The sequence below is a fragment of the Tursiops truncatus genome, chromosome 8, assembly GCF_011762595.2.
Source record: "Tursiops truncatus isolate mTurTru1 chromosome 8, mTurTru1.mat.Y, whole genome shotgun sequence".
Classification (NCBI taxonomy): Eukaryota; Metazoa; Chordata; class Mammalia; order Artiodactyla; family Delphinidae; genus Tursiops; species Tursiops truncatus.
In genome coordinates, this window is record NC_047041.1 from 16,521,516 (window position 1) to 16,530,703 (window position 9,188).

Here is a 9,188-nt window from a genome sequence, read left to right on the forward strand (position 1 = left end):
GATAAGGCATGTTAGATTTTCCCATTCTATTTGAGAAATAATTCTGGTCTTTTTTAAGTCCCCTGCTTTTTTGATTATTTTTTTTTCTTGCCTCTGCTGAACAATAGAACCTGTCCCTGTTTGATTCCTTCTGTGATGCCTGTGCGGTAACAACTTGAGAAAGAGAGAAAAGGTGAGTGGGGACAGGGCTGGGGGTAGAGGGGGGAGAATGTGATGGCTTAACAGGCCCTGCCGGGTGCTGGCCAACAGAGGGACAGCAGTAAGGAGGGGCTGGGAGATTAGCGCTGATAATTTCGTTGGGTCCATTTGTACAGCTCCTTTTGTTGGAAGCCAGGGTATGTAGGAGGATGGGTTAATTATCAGGCGTCCTGCTCCCCTGTCTGGTCTACCACAGCTAATCCTCTCTCCCTTTAGCTGGTATAAGGAGCCAAGAATGAGAACGCCTGCTTCCTGCCTCTGCTGGAAGCATGATGGATGAAGAGAGAAAAAAGGACGGTGGTGACAGGGATAAGGGTTGGGAGGGTGTGAAGTTATCCAGCCTTACAAATGTAGAGAAAAAGGTCCCAGCTATCTTCTATCTCCAGCAGGCTGCTCAACTAGGATTTGCTGGTTCCAATTCTCATGTCTTCAAATAGACCTGCTCTCCCATCTGGTATTACCAGTTAGCCTTTGCTGTATAATAAATAAACCACCCTAATACTTAGTGGCTTGAAACAACCATCATTTCTTTAGATCACGATTCTCCTGGGCAATTCTGATCTGGGCTGGGCTAGGCTGATCTCAGCTGGGCTCAGTGTTGTGCAGATCTGTAGGCTGGCGGCTGATTTATGGCCCCAATCACACTTTGGGTGGTTGGTTATGACAGTAAGGGACAATGTGCCTCTCATCATCTAGCAGCTAGCTCAGGTAGCCAGGCTCCAAAAGCCTCAGGTAGCTGGGTTCCCAAAGCACAGATTTGGTCCTATTTAGGTCATATTTGCTAATGTCCTATTGGCCAAAGAAACAGGCTAATGTCCTATGGCCTACTCAGGTCAAGGAGTGGAGAAATAGCCTCCAGGATTCCACCTCTGCAAACGAAGCCAGAGGGGAGGAATTGGTGGCCATTTTTCCCTTTATCGGCTACAACCTGAATAGCCTCTTGCCTCTGTCCCCTCACCCGCAGTGGAGACACATACACTAATGTTTGACTTCTACACCTGGTTCAAAGCTTCAGCAGAGCTTCCTTCTGGGACACAACACCCAATGATGCTCATGCCATTCATCCTCTGCATTTCTACTACCTTGTGCCTGTTCTTTTGTTGTTTCCCTTTTTCTCTTGGCGGAATTTCGGAGCCAGTCTCACCTCCCCATTTTGTGAATGAGGAAATTGTGGCCCAGAGAGGGAAAATGATTTGTGCAACATCACCCCTCAAATCAGTAGGATACCTGAGACCCCAGACTCTCAATTGTAAGTCGGGGCATCTAGCCCCCGTGTAAGACACCTCTTGAAGATAATGCATGCCTTTCCTCCACCACCTGAAACCAAGTGGGAAACGCCTCAAAGTTGTGTGTGTCTGTGCCTTATCTATTACCAGAAAAGGATTCAAAGTGATTTTCACACCAAAACACAAAACAAAAAGTAAGAGAGACTATTGAAGGAGTGCAGAAGCAGTAGACACGCTCAGGCTTCTGAAATGAGTCGATTACACGATTTGGGCAGAATTACTCTGGGTTTTCTGGCAGCTGAGGCAAAAGAGGGATATTCATTGAGTTATACAGTGTTTTTTTTAATTTTCTAACAAAAAAAAGCATACAGACTCAACTGTGGGGAGAGTTTATTTTTGCTGGCACAAAACTCAAGTAAACGTTTACTGGACATATCTCTCTCTACAGAACACTGAACAGCATTTTGGACACTGTCCTCCTTCATGTCTCCCAAAGCACATTTCTTTGCTGTGATCCTTGCCCACTCCCCCGCAGGCCTGGCGTGATGTGCTGCCCACAGTGGGCGTTCAATCAATGCTGCGGGCTGATTGGCGAGTGGTATCTGCAGTTTTGACTCCACTCCAGGAGTTGAGTCTCTAGCCCTGGGTGAGTGGACAGGGCTATTTGGAAGGCTAAATTAATGGATATAGTGGCGATTGGGCTGCAAACCTCTCTCTGATATCTCTAGAATTCACAGATCCCTTAGTTGCAGAAGCCCTTCAAATTCTATCCAGGCTTCATCTAAGGGGCACAAATTTGCAAATCGCTATGCACACCAGACAGAGCTCTAGCCCCCATCCTACCGTCATGAGTGGGTGGAGCAGATTCTTTCCCTTCTCTGAAGACCTACCTGGCCCCTCCCCCATCCAGGTGCTCAGAGGATCAAGCATGTGATATATGCAAAACATTAAGTGCAGTAGAGATGGAAGGAATCTTGGGAATATTCTCAGTTCAGAACTCAGCTGAACCTTCCATCTTTAGTCTCAGGCCTTGAATATCTGAGTCTACCCAAACCTTGTGCCTTGTCGTAGCAAGTGTTAGAGGAGAAAAAGGAAAAGAGGCTGAAGAGTCTCCAGCGGCCAGGCAACCACTGTAGGAGCTGGTGTCTGTCTGGCAACACTTTATGGGTTAGATGCTCCAGGCCCTTAGCAGCGGGATATGAGGGATGGAAGGTCCTTCCCTGGCTGAAGCCTGCACCCCCGCAATATTACCGTGCTCTGGGGCTATGCTCCTCAAGCTGATGTGCGTACGAATTCCCTGGGGTCTTGCCGATATGCAGATTAGGATTCGGTAGGCCTGGGGTGGGAGTCTGGGATTCTGCACTTCTGACAAACTCTCAGGCGATGCCAATGCTGTTGGTCTAGGGACCACGCTTTGAGCACAACTAGAGATAAAAGGACCCATACTCCACTGATGGATGGGTTTACTTATATGGTATCAGTGTGGCCAAATCAAAAGATGTAGTTCGAACAAGGAATGCAGTTCTTATGGGTCAGAGATGCCCCTGAACCTCAGAGCAGGTGGGTTCAGGGGAAGGCCAAGCGTGCAGATGGTGTCTTTGTTATCCACGTATATTTACCTTAACCCTGTAAATAAGGGTATGATGAGGTAGGAATGAGAGGTTGAACTGGACATTCTGCCTCTGGCTGGATCACCAAAGGGTCTGAAGGGAGTGGGCTGTTAAGCGATCTGGTTTCCCTCCAAGTTAAACCAACAAATAAAATCATACAGAGATGGCGTGTTTACCAAGCACACGTATGATCTCACTTAGTACAATGTGTAGTGTAGAGATTTTGAGTAACTCCTTTTTTTACAGATGGATAAAACAGAGCGGTCAAGCAGGCATTCTCAGGTGATTCAGTCAGTAAAGCGCAAGTCAAGTTCAAGGTTGGGTGCTGGACTCCCAAAGTCTACATGTTTCTAGGACACCGTGTAAGTACTGGACATGGGCCTGGCAAAGAGCCCCTGCCTTGGGAAGAAGCAGACATGAGCCACCAGAGGAAAAATTTATCTCCCCACTGGGAAGAGAAAGGACACCCAGTTGGCCTATCTTCCTTTCCCACTCCAAGACAAGTACCTGGTACACTCCAGGAGCAGCCTCATATCTGTATTCACAGGGGAAAAGTGGGAAGTGTGCAGAGGTACTAATCAATTACTTAACGAAACTGACAGTCTGGAGGTTTTTGCTTAAAAAACAAGTTAAAATATATCACTTGCTTTTTATTACTTTTTTAAGACTGCAGCTAGACATGGGGACTTTAGCCTGAATAACCTCAGATTTCTGTGCCGATCGGATGGATCCTGAAACTTCCTAAGCGCTTCAAGTGTACACATTTTCACTTGAAAAATTACTAGGTTTGTCTAAAGAAAAATTTTCAAACATAAAACACAAAGCTCATTTGAAGAGAGAAATTCTCCAATGGAGTGAATCCAGGCTGTCATAAAAAAGTTAAGCCAGGCATAAAGGAAAATGTCAGATGTGTGTGGGAGAACCAGCTGTCTCTCCTTTTTTTTTTTTTTTTAAAAAAAAGTATTAACTAGATCAGATTATTGGCAAATATATAAATGTCCAAAGCTGGGCATCGGGAGGGCCAGGCGAGGGTGAGCCTGACTCTCCTGGGTGTTGCTGAGCCCTCTTCTGGAGAATACATTTTTTTTTTAACTTCTAAATAAAGCATTCTAGAGTGGCACATTTATAACCAGCAGAGAATTACTCAAATAAGAGACGTGTCAGCTATTTATTTTAAAAGCTTTTTTCCTGAAGGAGAAGGGAAAAATCTCTCCACTTTCCTCCATGTCCCTTCAAAAGGTTTGTGAGTGAATTCTTTCCTGGGTTGATTTTCCTCCTTAGGAGACGAGACTGTCTCCTGGCCTGAGGATTATTTCTGCTGTTCTTTCTCTCTCTTCTCTGCCCCCAGCTATAAATCACCTGTCCATCTTCCAGGAAAAAGGGAAGCTGAGTCTCTGGCTCATGATGTGGGTTGGGGACGAAGATGTTAGAGTGTATGTCTGTAGGAGGCAGAAGGGGTTCTTAATTCAATTCCAAAAATAGCACTCAGCCAGAAAGAAGGGAAGGAGGGCGAGAAGGCTGGAGGGAGGGAAGGACAGCAAAGGAAGGAAGAGGACCAGAAAAGCAAAAAAAAAAAAAAAAGAAAGAAAAAGTAAAGGATGGTTGGAGGGGGAATGAAATAATGCCATTTGCAGCAACATGGATGGACCTAGAGATTATCATCCTGAGTAAAGTCAGTCAGAGGAAGACAAATGCCATATAATATGACTTATATGTGGAATCTAAAAAGATGATGCAAATGAACTTATTTACAAAACAGAAATAGACTCACAGACATAGAAAACGAACTTACAGTTACCAAAGGGGAAAGGTGGGGGGAGGGATTTGGGATTAACAGATACTACTATACATAAAATAGATAATCACCAAGGACCTACTAAATAGCACAGGGAATTATATTCAATATCTTGTAATAACCTATAATGGAAAAGAATCTGAAAAAGAATATATATATATGTATAAATGAACCACTTTTCTGTACATCTGAAACATTGTAAATCAACTACACTTCAATTTAAAAAAGAGAAAGGTTGGGGGGGAAAGGGAAGGGGTGTCCTAGTCTAAGAAGCACCATGGGATTAAGGGCTGGGCCCCAGGCTTCCACCTCATGCCGTCTTTCCGAGAATCTTTCCCCTTCAGTCCTATTTCTAATCATGCCTGACTCAAAGCTAAGAGTCAGGTGGGTGCCACTCAGTGTTGGTTTAGCCCTTCCCTTTGCATAAAGTCCTGGATGGAGTGGGGTAAGGCTGGGTCTGCACAGGGGCTCCAAAATGAATAGTAAACAGGAATGCGCTTCTGTCCGTCAACATGCCAGAGAGATCTTTACTGGCGCTAGGATGGAGAGTTCCGCCATGTTAGGGGGCGATGCTAGTTTACCTGTTTAACTGACTTCTTTTTCTTCTTAGCAGGTGTCACCTGGGTGCATCAGACACCCCACTAGCTGACGCCTGATGGATGTGGTGAGAACAGTAAACTGCTTGCTTCTCTCTCCGTCTATTAAAACCCTGCCCCTTCCCCAAGCTCCAGCTCACTGTTTTTTTCTCCACCCAGTCAGGACTGATCTCTTTCTAGAAATGCTTTACTTGCACTTCAGAAACAGCACCTGATCCCCTTCTGGGCTGAATTAGTTATTTGAATACACACCCAAGGCTAAGACTAGGCCTACTTCCTTTTTCTATTTCCCACAGGGTTTGGTTCAGGAGAGGTGCTCAATGGGAAGACTCAGTGAATTGCTAAGAGTAGCCAATGCGTCACGCACCATGGGAGGGCAGGCGGAGCTCCAAGCACTTTGACGGAGTTACTCCTAATTCTCACAACAAGCCCAGGACGAGATGCTGTGTTGTCCTCATTTCAGAGCTACAGTGATTGAACTTGCCCAAGGTCATGCAGCTTGTAGGTAGCGGAGTGGGGATTTGAACTGGTATCTGGGGCTGAAACCTGCTTGTTTGACCCCTACATGCAGTCCTTGAAAGCCTCACCAGCTACTTAGGGTCCAGTTAGAATAATCAAGTCAACATTTTATCATGTTCAATAGTCCAACTCTAAGACCATTCATTAGCCTATGTGTGTGTATGTGTGTGTGTTTCAACCATGTTTATACTGTTCTTATACACACCTTCCCCAACACCCGGCCTGGGATTGCACAGCACAGCATCCTACAGGCTTCAGATGTGTGTCTGCAAGACCCAAAGTCCTTACTCTTTCCACCAGATCACAGTGGACAGGAGTCAGAACAGCAGAGGAAAGATCAGAGTCTCAGGTCTTCACTCACCTACCTCACAGGGTCATTATGAACAAAATAAATGAGTCGTGGGTACGAAATGTACAATGTGGGGAATGTAGTCCATAATTCTGTAAGATCTATGTATGGTGACAGACAGTAACTAGATTATCATGGTGATCATTTTGAAATGTATAGAAATATCGAATCACTATGTTGTATACCAGGAATTAACATAGTATCGTAGGTCAGTTATACTTCAACAAAAAATGAACTAACATACAAATGAACTTATAGAAAAAGAGATCAGATTTGTGGTTACCAGAGGTAGGAGTTGGGGAAGGGGGAATTGGATAAAGGCAGTCAAAAGGTACCAACTTCCAGGTGTAAGATAACTAAGTACTAGGGATGTAATACACAACATGATACCTATAATTAAGATACTGCTGTATGTTACATGTGAAATTTAAGAGAGTAACTAAGAGTGCTCATCACAAGGAGAAAATATATTTTTCTATTTCTTTAATGTTGTATATATATGAGATGATATATACACAACAAACCTACTGTGATAATCATTTCATGATGTATGTAAGTCAAATCATTATGTTGTACACCTTAAACTTATACAGTGCTGTATGTCAATTAAAAAATTAAATGAGATAATAATGTAACATACCCACAGTAGGGCCAGGCACAAAATTATTCATGTTAATGAAAAGGATTTCTTTACCATTAGGCCATTGAGTCCTGTCCATCTGAGATCTGGCATCTCAAACCCTGCTTTCTCCATGAAGCCCCCTGAGACTGCTCCAACCCCAAAGATCCCTCTTTTCTGAAGGTGCCACACGGCCCAGCAGTAGAGGAGGTGCCCCCTGCCTGTACTGTCGTCTGGTGGCTTTGTAAGGGAATCATAAGCAGGAGAATCTTATGATGGTTAAGCCCTTGGCCAGCACCTCTGTGTGCAGCTGCCCATCTTGTGCACCCACACCTCTAGGGGGCACCATTTTCACCAACTACAACTGCACAGAGCCCTCTGGGCCCTGACTCTGGGCAACCCTGAGTCAGACAACCCCGAGTTCACAGCCAGCTTGTATCAACTGTTACCGTGTGATGTTAGACACATTATTTACCTCTCCAATCCCAGTTTCCTCACCTGCAAGATGGGGACACGGTTGGCCTTCTCTCCTAGGATTGCTGTGAGGGTGGAGGAAGGCAGCAGAGCCTGCATGGGCAACAGCTCAGTAACGTCAGGCATTATCTTTAGAGCTTGAACAGAAGGGAGGGCGCAGAGGTCACGCTCAACAGATGTTCACTGATGGATGAATATCTCTCCTGGAAAACCTGGACTGGGCTCTTCCTCCAAAGAATTCTGCTTGAACAAGCCAGCTTGACTAGAGCAAGGGAAACGTGGCAGCTCTGAGCACAGGCTAAGGGGGGGCAGAGGGAAGGGAAGGAGAGATAGGAGAGAGTAGAAGGGACGTGTCAAACATTCCTCTCATTGCCCCTCAGGCCAGGGGCACAGGTTCCTAAGGGCAGGGCTGCCCTCTGTGTGTCCGCCCTGCCAGCACCGTGCCCGACGCAGGAATCACGGCTCATTCACCTGTCACGTCTCCCCATGCTGAGGGGTTCTGAGAGCTGCTTTCCAGGCCTGGCCCTTACATGTGTGTCCACTTTGTCGACAGAGAGAGATATGTGGACCATCTGCAGCGACGGAAACTCAGATGACTTGGATCCTGGTCTGGGGTCAGCACAGTTGCCTTGGACACGCACAGTTTCTGATGGCCTCAGGCTACCTGATCAACATAAGAATAGCCAGCAAATCCTCTGTCTGACTTAGGAGGTTGCGGGGAAACCCCAAATGGATAACATATGAGGGAACTTTGAAAGGTATAATGAGCCACTCAAAAGCAAAGGATCATAAGTCTAATAACAATTATTAATTACCATATACCAAGCAAGACCTGTGGGCCTTATACTTCTCTAAACCCATCTGCCCCTCTGGTAGGAATATGTGTAAGCTGATATTGGATGGATTAAAATGGCTACCTTTATGAAAATCTCAGAAGAGTATTGCAGGCAGAGGGGAAAGTATGTGCAAAGGCCCTGTGGTAGGGAGGAGTTTTGAACGTTCTAGGAATTGGCAGACCATAGCATGGCTGGAACATAGTGAATCGGGGGCAGTTGGAGAGAGATGTGATATACAACAGGTGCTCAAAAACTCATGATGAATGAATGAATGAATGAGTTGGTGAAGAATTGAGGTTGCTGTAGGAGTCTGGGGAACCTGCCCTTTTCTAGGGGTTCACATCTTTCTAGTGCTGATGCATGCTCAGGGAACCTTGACCTGAACTCCCTGTGGGGCTGCCCACTCTACTGGCAGAGACACCCCCACCTTCCGAGCTCCACCAGCTCACCTGGCGTTCAGATGCCATAGGAAGCTCTGGCCTTTACACACGGCTGACCCTGTCCACCTTGCCTGCTCTAGGAGCCCCTCCTTTCCCCTGTTCAGGCTCCTCCAGGGGACCACGGCCCATGTTTATGAAAACCGAACATGTCATTCAAATCAGCACCTCTGGCTTCACGCAGCCGAGGATCAGAAGCCACTATTTTTACCTCTCATTGCTGTCACTGGACTTTACAAGCAAAGGCTGGTCTCCCCCTCGGCGGCTCCCAGAACCTCGAAGACAGTAATGAGTCTGGGGTTGGTGTTAAGCTCAGATGTCAAACAGAGTGGCCAGGGCCTCCTGAAACGCAGAGAGAGCCGTGAGCTTCTCCCTCTACAAGGTCAGCTTGTGTGTAACACTTCATTAAATTGCTCAAACACTGAGCCGTGTCTTTAACCAATACCTTTAATGTCATTTTCTGCAGACTTAATAGAAGAGCATTAGCATACCTGTCAAGTCTTCCCGTTTAAACTCTGAAGTCAATGAA

General features: G+C 45.9%; 1 long non-coding RNA gene across 1 annotated transcript; it reads left to right on the forward strand.

Moving 5' to 3' along the window:
* The first annotated feature begins 3,294 nt into the window (after positions 1-3,294).
* Positions 3,295-6,315, forward strand: LOC141279245 (uncharacterized). Its single transcript, XR_012333215.1, has 3 exons — positions 3,295-3,396; positions 5,440-5,493; positions 6,245-6,315. It is a non-coding gene; the product is annotated as an uncharacterized lncRNA (long non-coding RNA).
* The last annotated feature ends 2,873 nt before the right edge of the window (positions 6,316-9,188 follow it).